Here is an 18,019-nt window from a genome sequence, read left to right on the forward strand (position 1 = left end):
GCGTCTGCCTTGGGCTCAGGTCATGATCCCAGGGTCCTGGGATCTAGTCCCACATCCTGCACTGGACTCCTTGCTCAGCAGGGAGCCTGCTTCTCCCTCTGATGCCACTCTGCTTGTGCGTGCTCTGTCTTTCTGACAAATAAATAAGTAAAATCTTTTGAAAAATTATCAAGCTATACCTTTGCAATGTGTGCACTTTTTCTGTTATGTATATTTCAATAAAAAGTATGTTTTAAATACCCTCAGCTTTTCTACTTGAAATTGACAAGCTGTGGAGTACAGAAGAAAAGAACACTTTTTACCAATACCACTACTTTTTAAATTTTTTGCTCTGCATATGGTAGCAAATGTATTGACTATGATAGGTCTGAGCAGTAGTTTATTTTTTGCTAAGAGTTTTATAGAAAATATCTCATTTAAAATTTATAAGCCTATGGGATAGAAATATGGTCACATGAGGCACAAAGAAAAATGAGATAGAAAAGTCAAATTTTCCTAAGACTGCACAAGTGAAGGAGTCATGATTTTAATCCAGGATGTCTGACAGCACATATCTGTATAAATGTGTTCAAATGGTATATAAATTTCATTGGGACACCATGGAGAAAGTCATGTTTATATGACCCTAGACCAAAATTACTTGGAAAATTAAGGCAAGAGATGAGAAAATGTTTTGGGGTTTTTTGGGGGAAGGGGGTTGTTGTGTTTTTTATAAACTCTAACCATCAAATTGAGATGAGAAGATAGAACTACCCTCTGACCCAGCACTCCTACTTCTGTGTATATATCCAAAGGAACAGAAATCACTCAAAAAGATATCTGCACAACCACGTTCATTGCTGCATTATTCACAACAGCCAAGACTTAGAAACAACCCAAGTGTCCGTTGACAGATGAGTGGATGAACAAAATGGGGCATACACACACACACACACACACACACGCACACACACACACAGAATAAAATAATATTCAGCCATAAAGAAAATAGGAAATCCTGCCATTTGTGACAACACGGAGGGGCCTTGAGGGCATTATGCTAAGGGAGATACATCAGACAAAGGAAGACAATTACTGCAGGATCTCAGTTTTTTTTTAATTTTATTTTACTATATTATGTTAATCACCATACAGTACATCCCCAGATTCCGATGTAAAGTTTGATGCTTCATTAGTTGCGTATAACACCCAGTGCACCATGCAATACGTGCCCTCCTTACTACCCATCACCAGTCTATCCCATTCCCCCACCCCCTCCCCTCTGAAGTCTTCAGTTTGTTTCTCATAGTCCATAGTCTCTCATGTTTCATTCCCCCTTCTGATTACCCCCCCTTTCTTTATCCCTTTCTTCCCCTACCGATCCTCCTAGTTCTTATGTTCCATAGATGAGAGAAATCATATGATAATTGTCTTTCTCTGCTTGACTTATTTCACTTAGCATTATCTCCTCCAGTGCCGTCCATGTTGCAGCAAATGTTGAGAATTCGTTCTTTCTGATAGCTGAGTAATATTCCATTGTATATATGGACCACAGCTTCTTAATCCAGTCATCTGTTGAAGGGCATCTCGGCTCCTTCCATGATTTGGCTATTGTGGACAATGCAGCTATGAACATTGGGGTGCATATGGCCCTTCTCTTTACTACGTCTGTATCTTTGGGGTAAACACCCAGTAGTGCAATGGCTGGGTCATAGGGTAGTTCAATTTTTAACTTTTTAAGGGACCTCCACACTGTTTTCCAGAGTGGCTGTACCAACTTGCATTCCCACCAACAATGTAGGAGGGATCCCCTTTCTCCACATCCTCTCCAACAATTGTTGTTTCTTGCCTTGTCTATCTTTGCCATTCTAACTGGCGTAAGGTGGTATCTCAGTGTGGTTTTGATTTGAATTTCCCTGATGGCTAATGATTTTGAACATTTTTTCATGTGTCTGTTAGCCATTTGTATGTCTTCATTGGAAAAGTGTCTGTTCATATCTTCTGCCCATTTTATGATTTGTTTATTTGTTTCTCGTGTATTGAGTTTGAGAAGTTCTTTGTAGATCTTGGATACCAGTCCTTTATCTGTGGTGTCCTTTGCAAATATATTCTCCCATTCCGTGGGCTGTCTCTTAGTTTTTTTGACTGTTTCCTTGGCTGTGCAGAAGCTCTTTATCCTGATAAAGTCCCATAAGTTCATTTTATCTTTTATTTCTCTTGCCTTTGGAGATGTGTCGTGAAAAAGGTTGCTCTGGCCGATGTCATAGAAGTTGTTGCCTATGTTCTCCTCTAGAATTTTGATGGATTCCTGTCTCACATTGAGGTCTTTCATCCATTTGGAGTTTATTTTTGTGTATGGTGTGAGAGAGTGGTCAAGTTTCATTCTTTTGCATGTAGCTGTCCAATTTTCCCAGCACCATTTATTGAAGAGACTGTCTTTTTTCCACCGGATGTTTTTTCCTGCTTTATCAAAGATTAGTTGCCCAAAGAGCCGAGGGTCCATTTCTGGGTTCTCTATTCTGTTCCATTGGTCGATGTGTCTGTTTTTGTGCCAGTACCATGCTGTCTTTGTGATCACAGCTTTGTAGTACAGCTCGAAATCCGGCATTGTGATGCCCCCAGCTTTGTTTTTCCTTTTCAACAGTTCCTTGGAGATTCGGGGCCTTTTCTGGTTCCATACAAATTTAAGGACTATTTGTTCCAGTTCTTTGAAAAATGTCCTCGGTATTTTGATCGGGATAGCATTGAAAGTGTAGATTGCTCTGGGTAGTATGGACATTTTAACTATGTTAATTCTTCCAATCCATGAGCATGGAATATTTTTCCATCTTTTTATGTCTTCCTCAATATCTTTCAAAAGTGATCTATAGTTTCTAGCATATAGGTCCTTTACGTCTCTGGTTAAGTTAATTCCAAGGTAACGCATGGTTTTTGGTGTTATTGTAAATGGGATGGATTCCCTAATTTCTCTTTCTTCAGTCTCGTTATTCGTGTATAGAAATGCAACTGATTTCTGGGCATTGATTTTGTATCCTGCCACCTTACTGAATTGTTCTATAACTTCTAATAGTTTGGGAGTGGATTCCTTTGGGTTTTCCCTGGCAACCACCATTCTACTCCCCTTTCTACAAGGTCGATGTTTTTAGATTCCACAAATAACAGGATCTCAGTTATTTGTGGAATCTAAAAATATCGACCTTGTAGAAAGGGGAGTAGAATGGTGGTTGCCAGGGAGGGGGGGGTGGTGAGGGGAAATGGAGAGATGTGGTTAAAGGGCACAAACTTTCAGCTAAGAAGAGTAAGTTCTGGGACTCTATTTCGGCGTGGTGACTATAGTTAACGATACTGTATTGTTTACTGTTCTCACCATAACAACAAAAGAGTAGTGATGTGAGATGAAGGATGTGTTAACTAACCTTATTTGTGGTAAACATTTCACAATATATAAATGTATCAAATCATCACACCGTATGTCTTAAACTTACACAATGTTATATGGCAGTTATTTCTCAATAAGGGTGGATGAAAAAGTTCGATGAGTAGAAGATTGCTAACACATTTTTCATCAGTTTGTCTGAAATACCAGGATCGTTTCCAAGTAAGCATAGAATCTAGCAACCCACTGATGCGGAACTTGGTTATAGACTTTGTAATATAAAGTTACCGAAAATTTGACAACGCTTCTCCTTTTTTTTACTTACCCTTACATTTACACAAAGCAAGAAACTCATAACCTCATAACAGACTCACTAGGGAACTATACTTTCTCAAGCCTGAATATCCCATTAATATTTTGTATAGAACAAGGTAAATAATAATATTAATTTCTAATACAAATGCATGTCGAAGGTAAAGTGTCTGGTGAATTTCTTTCAGGAAGTATAATTAGTTTCAGAGAGGTGGAACTGGACTAAAATGATGGCTTTTCGAGACTCATGAATCCAAGAGCAAGGAAGTTATCTGACCACCTAGGGCCTTGGTCAGCTCTGATCACTTCCCCATTGTCCTCCTGTGCAAAGCTCAGCCACACCTTCCAAGGTCTGGCTCAAACACCACCACTTCTGAAAAGATTTCCTTGAACTTCACGCCCCCAGATTCATCTTCTTCTTCTAAATCACTTTTTATTATGCTCCTGAATTATCTCTTTAGTCTATCTCCCTAATAGTTTTAAGTAGCTTGAGAACAGGATTTATGTGTTTCTTACCTTTTAACTTTTTAAAATCTTTATTTTGGAAAAAATATAGACTGCTGTGAAATTGCAAACGTAGTACAGGAAGGTCCTACATACTCTTGGCTCAGTTTCCCCCAGAGGTAATATCTTACATGACTATAGCGTGCTCTCAAAACCACGAAGCTGACCTTGGTATAACCCACAGAGTTTATTCAGATCTCACTATGCACTCCTGTGTGTGTGTGCAGATTGTGTAACCATCACCACAATTAAGATCCAGAACTGCCCATCACCACAAAAATTCCCCTCGAGCTTTCCCTGCAGGGTTAACAACCACTCCCACACTCCCCAGCCCTCCTTGAATCCAACCCTGACAACCACTAATCTGTTCTTCATCTCTAACTTTGTGTAAATGGAATCTTGCGGTATGCGAACTCCTTTTGATAGTCGCTTCTTTCACGCACTTGAGAGCCATCCAAACTGTGAACTGTTAAAGTGTATCGCATTTGCTCCTTTTTATTGCTGAGAAATATCCAGGGTATGGGCCCCCTACGGTTTATTTAACTATTTACCACTGAAGGACTTCCGGGTCGTTTCCGCGTTTTGGCTTTGTCTTTTAACTTTCCAGGGCTCAGCAAGGTGACTTGAAAGTAGAAAACACTCAACTCGGGTTTGTTAATTTGAATTCATTGCTAGTCCCACTGGACATGGAATTCAGTGCTGACACCTGCTGTGCACATATTAACCCTGAGGGGAAATGTCAGTTTCTCGCGTTTCCATTGACTTCACTCTTATCTTCATCTGAAACGGAGAGATTGCAAAACATCCAGGTGGTTCTCATTCCATTTTAGAGCTCTGATGTGATTGAAGAAGTGCTTTGGGGTCCAGTGAAAACAGATTCCTGGCATTCACACCTTGATGGTTATGAAAACCTCCCCCAGCCAGGATCTGGGTGTGACAGGGGCTCTTATCTCATCAAAATCTCCATCAGCATCATCACAGCTCGCACAGAGCCAATCCAAATGGAAAGAAGAATGACAATAATATTGCACCATTATTAAAAACTTCTGTGAAGTATAAAGGCACCAATTTTTTCCCCAATAACTCCTACCTTTGTTTGCCATTTTAAAAAGTTTTGATTGAAGCAGTCGACGCATAGCGCTACGTCAGCGTCCGTATGAACCTAGCGCCTCGGCAGCTCTGTTCATTGGGCTGCGCTCACAAGTGCAGCTGCCTCTGTTACCACCGGGCGGTATTGTAATCGCCGTGTTCCCTGCGCTGTGTCTTGTCTTCCAGGACCTGTTCGGTCCATCACTGGAAGCCTGTGTCTCCCACCGCCTTCATGCATTTTGGCCATCTCCCCACCCCTCCGCTCTGACAACCTCTCAGCTTGTTCCGTGTATTTATGGGTCTGTTTTTGTTTCTGTTTATTTGTTAGTTTTCGTTGTTTTGTTATGTTTTTGTCATTTTGATCTGTGGGCAAATTGCTTTCCTAACCAAACCAGTCCACTGAGCTGAGAAAGTTAATGTTTTCGGAATACTACATGTCCTTCATAAGCTTCACCAAAATAAGCACTTTTAAGTGTTTACATAGACGGCACAGAGTCTGAAGTTGGAACCACACAGAAAAGATTAGCATGGCCCCACACGAGAATGCCTCAAAAATTCGCGAAGCGTTCCATATATTTTTTTAAGATCTTATTTATTTATTTGACAGAGAGAGACAGCGAGAGAGGGAACACAAGCAGAGGGAATGGGAGACAGAGAAGCAGGCTTCCTGCCGAACAGGGAGCCCAATGTGGGGCTCGATCCCAGGACCCTGGGATTGTGACCTGAGCCGAAGGCAGTCGCTGAATGACTGAGCCACCCAGCCGCCCCAAGCGTTCCATATTTTTTTAAAAATGGTAAACACTTAAAAATGACCTCTGTCCCCTGCCACCATCATCCCTCCCCAAAGAAAGATCCCTGGAAACTACTATAGGTGAAAACACTGGGTCCTGGATTCTATCAAAGCATCTCATCAGCCATGTGGGATGGCACAGCTCCAAACACAGAAGACAGAGGCCAAAAATCAGCCCTGGGATGGAACAAAGGACAAACTGCTAACTACCTGCTCTGCAAGATTTCCCACAGGGATATATGGAAACCACATAGGTTTCTATGCGATAATAAAATAATACGATTTTTATTACTAAAAAGTACATGTGTGTGATCGAAAATTAGAAAAATGCAAATATAAAAATGATTTATTATTAAGTAGGTTATTTAAACAGGGCTTAAACGGGTATACCACACACTGGTATTTCTAGTAGTTTAAGCTGTCAAAAGGCAAATATAGGAAGAAGTTACATAGTTGCAAAAAAAAAAACCAAACCCTTAGCTCTTTTCATATTGAAAACCTCAGTTATTTTAAGCAATCAAAGATCCGGTAAAGACAATGTGAAGCATAGGAAATATTTAATAAGACCCAGAATATTTGCTTCTGAGGCAGACTGCATAAAAGGTAAACAAAAAACATTTTATAATGTTTTATTAAGAGAAGACCAGTAATCCAAGACATATTGTGATTTAAACAGAGAGAAAATTAAAATCTAGCTCTGTCTCAGCCCATCACTGAGACAATCTGGCCAGTGGTTGGTACTCAGGGGACCCTCGTGGTACTGGGGTCACCGCCCGGGAAAATCTAACGTTGATAATGATGACGCTTCCGCCCCAAAAGCTTCTTAGGGAAATCCCTGGTAAAGCCCCCGGGGGAAAACTACCTTCACCATGCAAAGTTCCCGCACCCTCCCATCGCCATCTGTTCCATCCTTCCCCTCTCCCCTCTGCCTCCAAGCTGAAAGGATTGGACTATTTGACCTCCAAAGTTCAAGGAACCTCCTGGTTTCTCTCCCTATGGACCCAGCTCTTCCTGCCTAGATTGTCCTGATTGGTTGTTCGGCCACATGAGCACTGGAACTTATCTTTACCTCTCAGCAAGACTTGCAAGATTCGCCCATAGCCCATGCCCGCTAAATGACACCCCACCAATTTTCCATTGCTGATTTGCATTCTTCCTGAATGAAGACGAAGTTCTCTCTCCCAATCTTCTTGACCCATCCTCTATGTATGTGGAGAACATACTGTCAAAGAGGCAGAAGGGAAATTGGGGGTTTTTTTCTTGGATTTTTTTTTAAAGATTTTTATTTTTAAGTAATCTCCACACCTAAAGTGGGGCTCGAACTCACAACCCCGAGATCAAGAGTCGCACGCTCCACGGACTAAGCCAGCCAGGCGCCCAGAAGCAGAAGGGAAATTGTATGACATTCCTCAAGGAAGGCCTCACTCAGAGCTAAGCAAGGAGCAGAGTCGTCCCTGAACGTCCTGACTCTTCCCTAATTTTAAGTGGGGTGCTGTTCTCCTAAGGCATTATTTCTCAAGCTTGGGTCACTCACATTTCTCATTCACAATGCTTGCTGTATCTGCATGCCACCCATAATCCTGCTTATTCAAAGTTCTCAAAATCAATTTATCTCTTTAACTTAAATACCTTTTAAAAAGAAACTTCCTTGCTGGGGAGCCTCGGTGGCTCAGTGGGTTAAGCACCTACCTTCAACTCAGGTCATGGTCTCAGGGTCCTGGGATCCAGTCCAGCGTGGGGGAGTCTGCCTCTCCCTCTGCCCCTCCCCCACCCGTGTGCGCGCGCTTCCCCCACCCAAATAAATAAATAAAATCTTTAAAAAAAGAAAGAAAGAAACTTCCTGCAGCTACTATTAATGGAAGGAAAGGTATTATTTGCCAAAACTTGAAAGTTGCCATAAACATAATAGCAATAAAAAACATAATTGATGATAAAATAGATATCATGACTAGTCAGGGCGTGAGAGTTTTAGAACTGCCTTTCTTTTGTTAGATGCTCTCTTTGTTTGCCAGGGAGATGAGAAATTGCTAGAAACAAAGACATAAACCAAAGTTAGACTTTCTCTCCTTGTGATGTTCAGAAGGTTGAAAGAAAAAAAAATTAAGATTTTATTTTTAAGTAATCTGAACACCCAATGGTGGGGTTTGAACTTACAACCCCGAGACCAAGAGTTGCATGCTCAACCCACTAAGTCAACCAGGAGCCCCAGAAGGTTGAAAGGCATTTGGTAGGGAGACATGGTAGGAAGTATAATGTCCCTCCAAAGATGTCCATGTCCTAATCCCAGAAGCCTGCGAATGTGTTACCTTCTATGGCAAAAGAGATTTTGCACCTGTCATTACATTGGGAAACCGGAGGTGAGAATTTTATTCTGGGTTATCTGGGTGGGCCCAATGGAAGCACGAGGGTTCTTCTGACAAGGAGGCAAGAAGGTCAAAGTCAGAGAAAGCAAATATGACCTTGGAACAACCAGCAATGGTGTGAGGTACTTGGAGGCAAGAAATGCGGGCAGCCCCTCGAAGCTGGAAAACGTAAGGAAGCAGTTCTCCCCTGAAGTCTTCAGAAAGAGTACAGCCTGATCAGCTCCTTGATCTCAGCTTCCTGGCCTTGACCTTGGTTTCAGAACCATAAGAGAATACACGTATGTGACTTTAAACACTATGGTCGTGGTCATTTGTCACAGTGACAATAGGGACTGACTCCCCCATCCTGTGATTCTGTGTTATTTAGCACCTCTGTACGATTTAGTAGCCTGTGCAGCAGCTAAAATCTCCCAGAGTCCCAGGAGAGTCTAGTCCACACTCAGGGAAACTGAGGAGCTCCACTGGGGCAGCTGGGAGAGTGGTAGCCGAGGATTAAAGCAACTGCGGAAGAATTTGGGCCTGAGGCAGTGAAGCCATTGCTGGAGTGATGGCTGATTACAGGGGAAGCTGTGTGGTCAGTGTCCTGCTTCCTCTCCCACTTAGTCCTCCAGCTGGGTGACAGCATTCCTGCATTCCTGCATCAGCCCTCCTTCGGCAAATGAACCCCTCCCTGAGGTAGGCCATTCCTGCGGTTCTTTCTGCACTGCCTTTCTCTGGATTAAAATAGGCTCGGGAATAGTCTCTTAAATTAAAAAAAAAATTATTTTGTTTTTGTTCAATTGCAGAAGTAAAATCTGTTTATTATAGACGTTTTAGGAAATAGACACTAACAAAGAAAATAATAAATAACCAAAATCCTCACCACCAAAAACTACTTGGTTCATATTTTGATAGATTTCTTTCTGGTCTTATGTCTATTTAGTAAATATTATTTAGTAGTCTTTATCTTCTGCGTTGAAACATATTGTGAACATGTGAACACCCCGCTACAATGTATCTGTAATGACTGAATAGTACTCTGTTGTGAGATTGAACTGGATTTTACGTAACCATTTCCCTCACGTGGCTGCTTATGCTATTTTTGTTTGCCAGGGATGGGTCCTAGAAATAAATTTCTGAATTAAGAATTTTTAATTTGGGGGGCACCTGGGTGGCTCAGTCGGTTGAGCTTCCAACTCTTGGTTTGGCTGAGGTCACGATCTTGGGGTCGTGAGATGGAGCCCCGTGTCTGGCTCCGAGCTTCCCACAGAGTCGGCTTGTGGTTCTGTCCTTCCCTCTCCCTTTGCCCGTACCCCTGGTGTGCTCGCTCTTTCTCTATCTCGAATAAATCTTTAAAAAATATATTTAATTTTGGAATTAATTGCAAGTTGGAGTGAATAAAAAAGAGGAAAATAAGTAGTGACCTTTTTGGGGAAAAGAGTGAGAAGTGTCTTTTTACTTCCTATTTTATGTGTTAAATGAGAGAATATGCTTCCCTTCCTCTTGACCTTGTATCAGAAGAAGAAAAAGGGCAGAAACAGATGCTCTGGAAATGGAGTAATTCCTTAAAGAGGAAAAACAATAGGTGAGGTTATCTTTTCCTAGGTATTTAGATGAATTTATAGGTACTTCTCGGGTCAGTGCTTTCTGGTTGCAGAAAGGTAAAGCAGGCGGACAGTCCTCATTGTGGCACAATGGGGAAGGTCCTTCCAAGGTCTTTCCAAGGTCTTTGCGTTTATCAGGAAAGTCGCCTGCTCCGCCCTCGGCCAGAAATAGACCTGCGGATTTAATCAACACAGATGATCAGATTGTAGGGCCTCAGAGTAAATTTCTGCCTCAGTTATCTACCAGGTTGTTAGAGACAGAGCTTCCAGATTTCCGTCTTGCCAAGTTTGTGGAGAAGCAGGTGGCGACCAGAGCCGCCCAGCACAGGGCCCGGCCCGGCAACTGTGCCCACACCCGGCCTTGCAAACCCGAGCTGCTGAAGAGCGTGGTCTGCCCTCAGGGTCGCCTGCTTCAAGCTCCTTACGTATTTTAACTACAATGTGAGGCAGAAAATGTCCGAGTAATCGGATTTCTTTTCAGTTTTCTCTACCTCAAGCCTACAAATTGGTATTCATTCTAATGATAAGTATGGCCACCATAAATACCAATGACATATTAAGTAGCTTCTCGATGCCACGCACATTGCTGTGCTCCTCACACATGTGGGGTTTTTTTAGGCTTTACAACAACAACGCAAGGAAGGTGTTATTATTCATTTATAGGTAAGAAAAGGGAAACTCAGAGAATGGCCCAAGGGCCCACAGCTGGTGAGAGCAGAGCTGGGATTTGAACCCAGGTCTGTCCGAATCCACCATTCCCAATGCCTCTGGTAGGTAGGACTCCTTGCTAGGTGTCCTTGAGCTTTCAGTTGGGACTTCCAGGCCCCATAACTGAACCCACACATCCCCATACTTACCCTTTTAATGGCCTTAGGAAAAAAATTTTAAAGAAACCCAATGATACTTGGAGTCTTTCATGTTCCTCAGCTGTTCCATCCTTCGTTAGGTATATTGCAGATTTGAAAAAGCAGGCATAACATTTTTTTCCATAATTTTTAGGACATCGTTTTAAAATTGTACAGTTTCTGGATTTTTTGTTGTTGTTTGTTTTGATTGATTTGTTTGGTGTTTATTGTTGTGATTAAGGATAGGCTTCATATTCCCTGTTGGAAAGATATACTAGGCCTATTACAGACCAGTCAAATATTTCAAGGCAGGAACCCTTGGGGAGAATCTTCTAGAAATGATCTATGCCAACATTAGCGACAGGGTGAAAGGTAGAATGCTACATTCCGGAAATGGAGAGAATCCCCAAGCCAGAAGGCATAGAGAGGAGAAGCAACTTCTGAAAGCAGAGACACTTCCTATTTAATTCTTTAAAGGGTGCGGGTGGGTGTTGCTAGGACTTCCCCTGAATGCAGGGAAGTGATGGAAGGAGACTGTCTCTACCTCACTCACTTCCTCTCTCCTCCTCCACTCACATTTCACTCCCCAGCGCTCCCTGCCTGCCTTAGCCCTGTCACGCCGCAGCTGATCTTAAACATTTGGGCAAGTTGTTTCTCTCGCCTGGGCCTTTTTAATCTTTAAAATAAACTAGGTGACCTGCCAGTTCTTCATCAGCCTCAATATATTGTATTCCTATGTGATCACTTTTAAAAAGCGGACTTGGGGGCGCCTGGGGGGCTCAGTCGGTGGAGTGTCCGACTCCTGATTTCGGCTCAGGTCACCATCTAGGGTTGGAGATTGAGCCCTGTGTGGGGCTCCGTGCTGGGCATGGAGTCTGCTTGAGATTCTCTCTCTCCCTCTCACTCTCCCTCTGTCCCTTCCCCCCAAAATAACAAATAAAATAAATGTAAAAATTAGAAATAAAGAAGCAGGAGCAGGACATGCACTTTGGCACCCCCCAGCCAGGGGAAGTACAGCACCTACCACTTTTGTGTCTCCGGNTTGCTGCTCTCTGTCTAACCCCGCTCTCTAAATTTGGATCCACCCAAGCCTGATTCTTTCAAGGGCTCCTGGACTAAAGTATTCCCAGCCATCACTCTATTGCCTCTCATCAAAATTTCCAAAATCTCAAAGGGTGACAACATGAGTAGATATTTCTCATGTTTTTAAGAAGGACCGAGATATAATGCCAGAGAAGAGATTATAGAAACCATCTCACCCAGTGATTTTGAAACAGTTTTAGGACAAAAAAATCTTTTCGAACATATAATATGACATAGGGCTCCAACACGTGTACAATCAACAAACAGTAGATGGTTAGTCTAAGTTTATCACATAAAATTCACATTTATGACCTTCGGCCGTTATGAAGTGATAAGAATGAGGTTACTCTGATAATCCTCCGAATTAGGAATTATTATAAGCAACAGTACTCCAGGGAATCGGTCTTGGCTTACACTTCGGCGCTTTATTTTGTTGAGTTCAATGACATGATAAATCTGCACACAAAAGTACTTGATTTCAGGGGCGCCTGGATGGCTTAGTCGTTAAGCGTCTGCCTTTGGCTCAGGGCGTGATCCCAGCGTTCTGGGATCGAGCCCCATATCAGGCTTTTCCGATGGGAGCCTGCTTCTTCCTCTCCCACTCCCCCTGCTTGTGTTCCCTCTCTCGCTGGCTGTCTCTCCCTGTCAAATAAATAAATAAAATCTTAAAAAAAAAAAAGTACTTGAAGTCATACTCGTTTTTAAACAGTTAAGAGGTTTTAAACAACCTCAATTCTCCTCAATTATGTAAGAGAGCAGAGGATTTCTACTCTATATTTCCAGCAAAAGTTAATGACTATGTGACTACTGACGTGAACTTTAATATACAAATAGACATTTGTGATTACATGTGAGGCAAAGTTATTTAAATGAGTAAAATTACTTTAGAAAACAAAATTGAATGCCTCCGTTGGCAGACTTCTTGCAGCCCTTCTACAGGACCCAGACTTCAACAAAACAGTTTGAAAACTACTGATCTGGTTTCAACTGAATTGTATAGATTCCAGGGCCTAGATGGGGGAAGTGAACTCCCCAGGGTCACACAACTAGCTTGCCCCAGGGACCCCGGCCCTGATTCCCTCTCCAGTGCTCCTTCCACTTTCCTGGAGTGCCTCACTAACGAGGTTCTTCTTTATTAGTGGACCTACACGCCCTCCGACAAAACAAGGTAGAGATTTTTCCTAATTAGGGGAAAAAAGACATCTGGGGACAAAGGCACTGATTTGGATAGCTCCTAAATTACTTATCTGCCTTCTTGAGCGATTGAATCCTACATCTGATGACTACTGGGTTTATTTATCTATATAAATGTACTCACAAGTCTTAGGTAGTTTTAAGTTCAACACTCACACGTCTTCACCTGCTGACTTATAACAGATGGGTAAGTCCTAGGACCTTCCTTTTTCCTGATCGCTATTCTCGAATGGCCATACACCTGCAATCACTAGCCCAGACCCCCTACCCCAGAATCCATGCACTCTGGACATGGCTTCAGAAGGAGTCGTGAGTCAGTACTCAGACCAGGGCTACTTGGGTCCCCTAATTTTCCCACTGGATGATGTGCACGGGAAGAAATATCCCTCCTTTGCTGCACTATCCCATATTCAGCCAGACTTCGTATCACCTGGATGACAGGTGGATAGCAATGGATATCAAGGTTACCAAGCCCCTAGGGTTAATAGGGTCCTCAGACATGCTCTGGATTCTGCCCTTCACTTTCTTTTCTTTCTTTCTTTTTCTTCTTTTAAGATTTTATTTTTTCATTTGAGAGGGAGACAGAGGCAGAGAGAGCACAAGGGAGAGGGAGAAGCAGGCTCCGGGCTGAGCTGGGAACCCGACATGGGGACTTGATCCCAGGACCCTGAGATTCATAACCTGAGCCAAAGGCAGACAAGTCACCAACTGAGCCCCCCAGGCCCTCCCTTCCCTTCACTTTCTTTCCCCAAAATGCTCTCCACCAGGGAACTATGTTTAGCTAGCTCTTGGATTTATTTATTTATTTATTTTATTAATTTTTTCATCACAAATGTCTTCCGTCATGATTTGCACACATATACTGAATTTCTGTCAATCCACTTCAAATTTCTCTTCCTTCTTTGACACACTCGCCAGGAAGCCATTTTAATGATACATATAATGAATCTCTTAAAAGCTAAACAATAGGGAACGCTCAGATCTGAAGTCTTCAGGATAACCATTTGCTTTTGGCTTTCTAACGGCTCAGTGTGCTTAAGAAAATCGTTCTGCTCTCATTGAAGCCATTTTGGAAGTTCAAGCCCTTCGCTGCTGTTCTCATACCTCTTTTATCTCCGGGATTGAGTGGTCCTGGAGGCTAAACATCCCAATAAACGTGGAAAGGTCCATTTATCGGAGTATTTGCAAAACACCTCCATGGGTGGCATTACGTGACTTCCAGCACTTTCTTAGCGGTGTGCAGACCAAATCCATGTGATCTTATCCTCTAGGCTGTTCGTTAAATGCAACGCAGATTTATGATAATTAATTTTTAAATGCACTTTGAGATGAAAGCAAATGGAACCAACACAAACTATCGTTAGTAGCCATAAAACTGAGTAACCCGCCTGTTTTTTTCTTCAACTCTTGTGGTTTTTCCTGATATATTTTAAAATCTCAACGAGGTCCTGGTTATTACGAATCATCTCTTTACTACATTTTTGGATGCTGGGGAGCACAGGGAAATTTCAATCTTAAAAAAGCTCCGGTTCTACGTTCCCCTCGGGATTACATTCCCTTCTGAGGTCAGAGTCACTCTGGAAGAATTTACCCCACGGGGATGTGCTTCTCTCCCTGTGGGCAGGAGGTCTGTGGGTGCAGCACGGCAGCGACCCCCAAACCTAGCTCACCCTCAGAACCACTGATTCACCTGATAAAAATACAGATCCCTGGGTCCCAAACCCGGAGATCCTGCTTCGGCCAGTCTAGGGGGGAAACCGAAATTAGCAGCAGCTATTACATGAGTCTCAGTCTGATTTCCCTGCGTACGGGAGGTAGAGTCAGCTGTGAAAACCTCAGCCCCACCTGGTCTGCTCAAAGCCAGTGTTTAGGAAAGAGCACACAATTAGTCTGCACCAGCGTGTGTCACCCAGGGCAACAAAGGATGTGTTCTATAGTGGGGGGGATAAGCTACTTCCGTGGGAGAGCATAGGGAACATGTCACAGACTGTCAGAGCCGAGAGTCACATTCTCTCTCACCTGGAAAACAGACAGCTGCTAAATCGTGATAATTATTAGCTCACAAGCAAAACGACTTTTAGAGGATTTATCGACAGTTACAAAAAGTCAGCAATTTTATTTTTTTCTTGAGATTTTTATTATTTATTTATTTGACAAAAAGAAAGAGAGAGAACACAAGCAGGGGGAGGGGCAGAGGGAGAGGAAGAAGCAGACTTCCCGCTGACCCGGGAGCCCAACATAGGACTCGATCCCACGACCTTGGGATCATGACCAGAGCCAAAGGCAGACGCTTAACCAACTGAGCCACCCAGGCGCCCCAAAATGCCGGTAATTTTAAATGCTGATCATAAAATATGTTCATATACCTTTTCCAAGTCGAATTTTTTCTCAGACCTATATTCATACGCTGTGATGAGTCTAGGACAAGATTTCACAACCAGTACTATTAACATTTTGAAAGGAAAATTCTTTGCGGGGACTGCCTCGTGCCTGGCAGGATGTCTAGCGGCATCCCTGGCCTCTACCACTAGATGTCAGTAGCGCCTCCCCTAGTAGTGACGACCGGACAATGTCTCCAAAGGGGGCCCAAAGTTGCCTGGAAACAAAATTGTTCCCAGTTGAGAAGCGTTGCTCTGGGAAAATCATGTAAGCTCTCTGGGGCTTCTGGAACTTATAACAAGGTGAAAACGTAAAGGTGCCATTCATCACAGTGGAATTGGAAAAGACTAAAGGATCAGTTATACTTGTAAAATTAAATAGCTCCTTATATTTTAAAAATCCAGATTCAATACCCACCCATATTGAAAAATAAAATCCCTTTTTAAAAGATTTTATGTATTTATTTGAGAGAGAGAGAACACAAGAATGGGGTGAGTAGCAGAGGGAGAAGACTCCCTGTGGAGCAGGGAGCCCAATGCAGGAGTCAATCCCAGGATCCTGGGATCATGATCTGAGCTGAAGGCAGGAACTTAACCAATTGAGACACCCAGGTGCCCTGAAAAATAAATTTCAAATGGTCCGGAGTTCTAAGTAAAAAAATTGGGAAAATATTGGAAAACACATAGAATATATTTATGTAACCTTTGGGGTAAAGAAAATTTGTCTTGGGAAAAATCAGAAACCCTAGAAGCCCAAAATGAAACCCTCAAGAGACTTAACTCCATAACATCTTAACATTTCTGTAAGATGGAAAAGGATCTAAAGAAAGGCACCATAATCCAAATTTTAAAAGAGGAAAAAGAGAAAATATTTGGAGTACATGTAACAAACCAAAGACCCATATTCATAAAAAATGAAAAGCCCAACAAATCATTTTAAAAACGCAGAGAAAATAGGCTAATGATTTGAAAGAGCAATTTATAACGAAAAACCAAAGAGCCAGAGCACAGGAAAATTTCCCAAGTCTGTTATAACTCAGTAGAACAGAAACAAAAATGACAAGATCATCTTGATTGCATCAGACTGGCAAAATTAAAAAGATTTATGAAATGCAGAATCGGTGAAGGAAGATATAGAGAGACAATCACACTCATACCCTATTAGCAGAGCTTCCACTGGGTCAATCTTTTGGGGGCAATTTCACAGTCACTCTGAAAATGTAGAAATGGCATAACCTTTGATCTAGTATTCCCCATCTTAACTCTGCCCTATAAAAATGCTCTCATATGTGCACACAATATGTTGAGGGCACTCACTATGGTATTGTTCATAATAAATAAACATTGCAAGCAGACAAATGTTAGCCATCAACAAAGAATGGTTGGTGCACCCTCATATCTTGATACTACAATGCGGCTTTTTGCAGTAGTGAAATCGAATGAGACAGATTTAAAGAAAGCGGGAGAGGAAGAGAGAGAGAATCCTAAGCAGGCTCACTGCTGAGCTCGGAGCCCCATGTGGGGCTGGATCCCATGACCCTGAGATCGTGACCTGAGCTAAAACCAAGAGTTGCTCATTTAACCCACCGAGCCACCCAGGCGCCCCGATAGAAAGTTCCAAAGCTAAATAGAAATATGGAAACATACACATATTTATATAAATAAATGTATTTATTCATGTATATAAAGTTACATGCATTTGTCCATGAATGTATAATTACACGTGTATGTAAACATATAAGAAGTATCTTGAAGGTTACACATCAAGCTATTAGTGGGAAATAACTCCAGGAAGAAAAGTAAGATGTACATCTCATTCTATGTGTTTCACAGTGTTTGAAGTTTCACCACAAATATGCAGTCTGCATGTTATCTAGTTTTGAAATAAAAGTCAGGAAGTTGAACTCCATGATGTCAGAAGTCTGTGATTTGGGCTCTAACAAACTAGGGCTGAATTCATCCTGGGTTAGAGATAACCTGAAAACTCAAGCCGCCAAGCTTGGGTCTATATCACGGGATCCTTCAAGAAGGAAAAAAACAGGGAAAGAAAGTACCTATACGAGCTTATTCCATTTGTATACATTTTCCCATTTACTGTGGTGGTGTCGTCGTTTTACGGAGGCGCTGAGAGGTGAAGGGGCTCGATAGAGATCACAGAGCCAAGAAGGGACAGAGCCGGGAGTCAGAGGTGGACCTGTCTGCCAGAGCTCTGACCGCGCCCCTGCACACCGGGTGACCTAGTTTCCCTGGTGGATGGAGAAACTGGTTTATCCTGTAAACATCAAGTCAGCCAGCAGGAGGCCACGGTGAGGAGCCACTGGCCAGCATCACAGCAACCCTGACCGGCAGGCAGGAAGCAGACTTGCAGAGTTATGCTCAGGGCTCCCTCCGCACCAGGCATTGCCTTCTTACCCACTGAACCCACACGGCAGCCTGGGAAGAAGGTGCCATTACTATTCACATGTTACAAGGTGAGGGGCACCTGGGTGGCTCAGTCAGTTGAGTGTCTGACTCTTGATTTCA

The 18,019-nt window shown here is 42.6% G+C and overlaps 1 non-coding gene across 1 annotated transcript; it reads left to right on the forward strand.

The window, feature by feature from the left end:
• The first annotated feature begins 5,732 nt into the window (after window positions 1-5,732).
• Window positions 5,733-5,838, forward strand: LOC117802834. Its single transcript, XR_004626357.1, has one exon. It is a non-coding gene; the product is annotated as a U6 spliceosomal RNA (small nuclear RNA).
• Window positions 5,839-18,019: the final 12,181 nt, after the last annotated feature.

Source organism: Ailuropoda melanoleuca, chromosome 6 (assembly GCF_002007445.2).
Source record: "Ailuropoda melanoleuca isolate Jingjing chromosome 6, ASM200744v2, whole genome shotgun sequence".
NCBI lineage: Eukaryota > Metazoa > Chordata > Mammalia > Carnivora > Ursidae > Ailuropoda > Ailuropoda melanoleuca.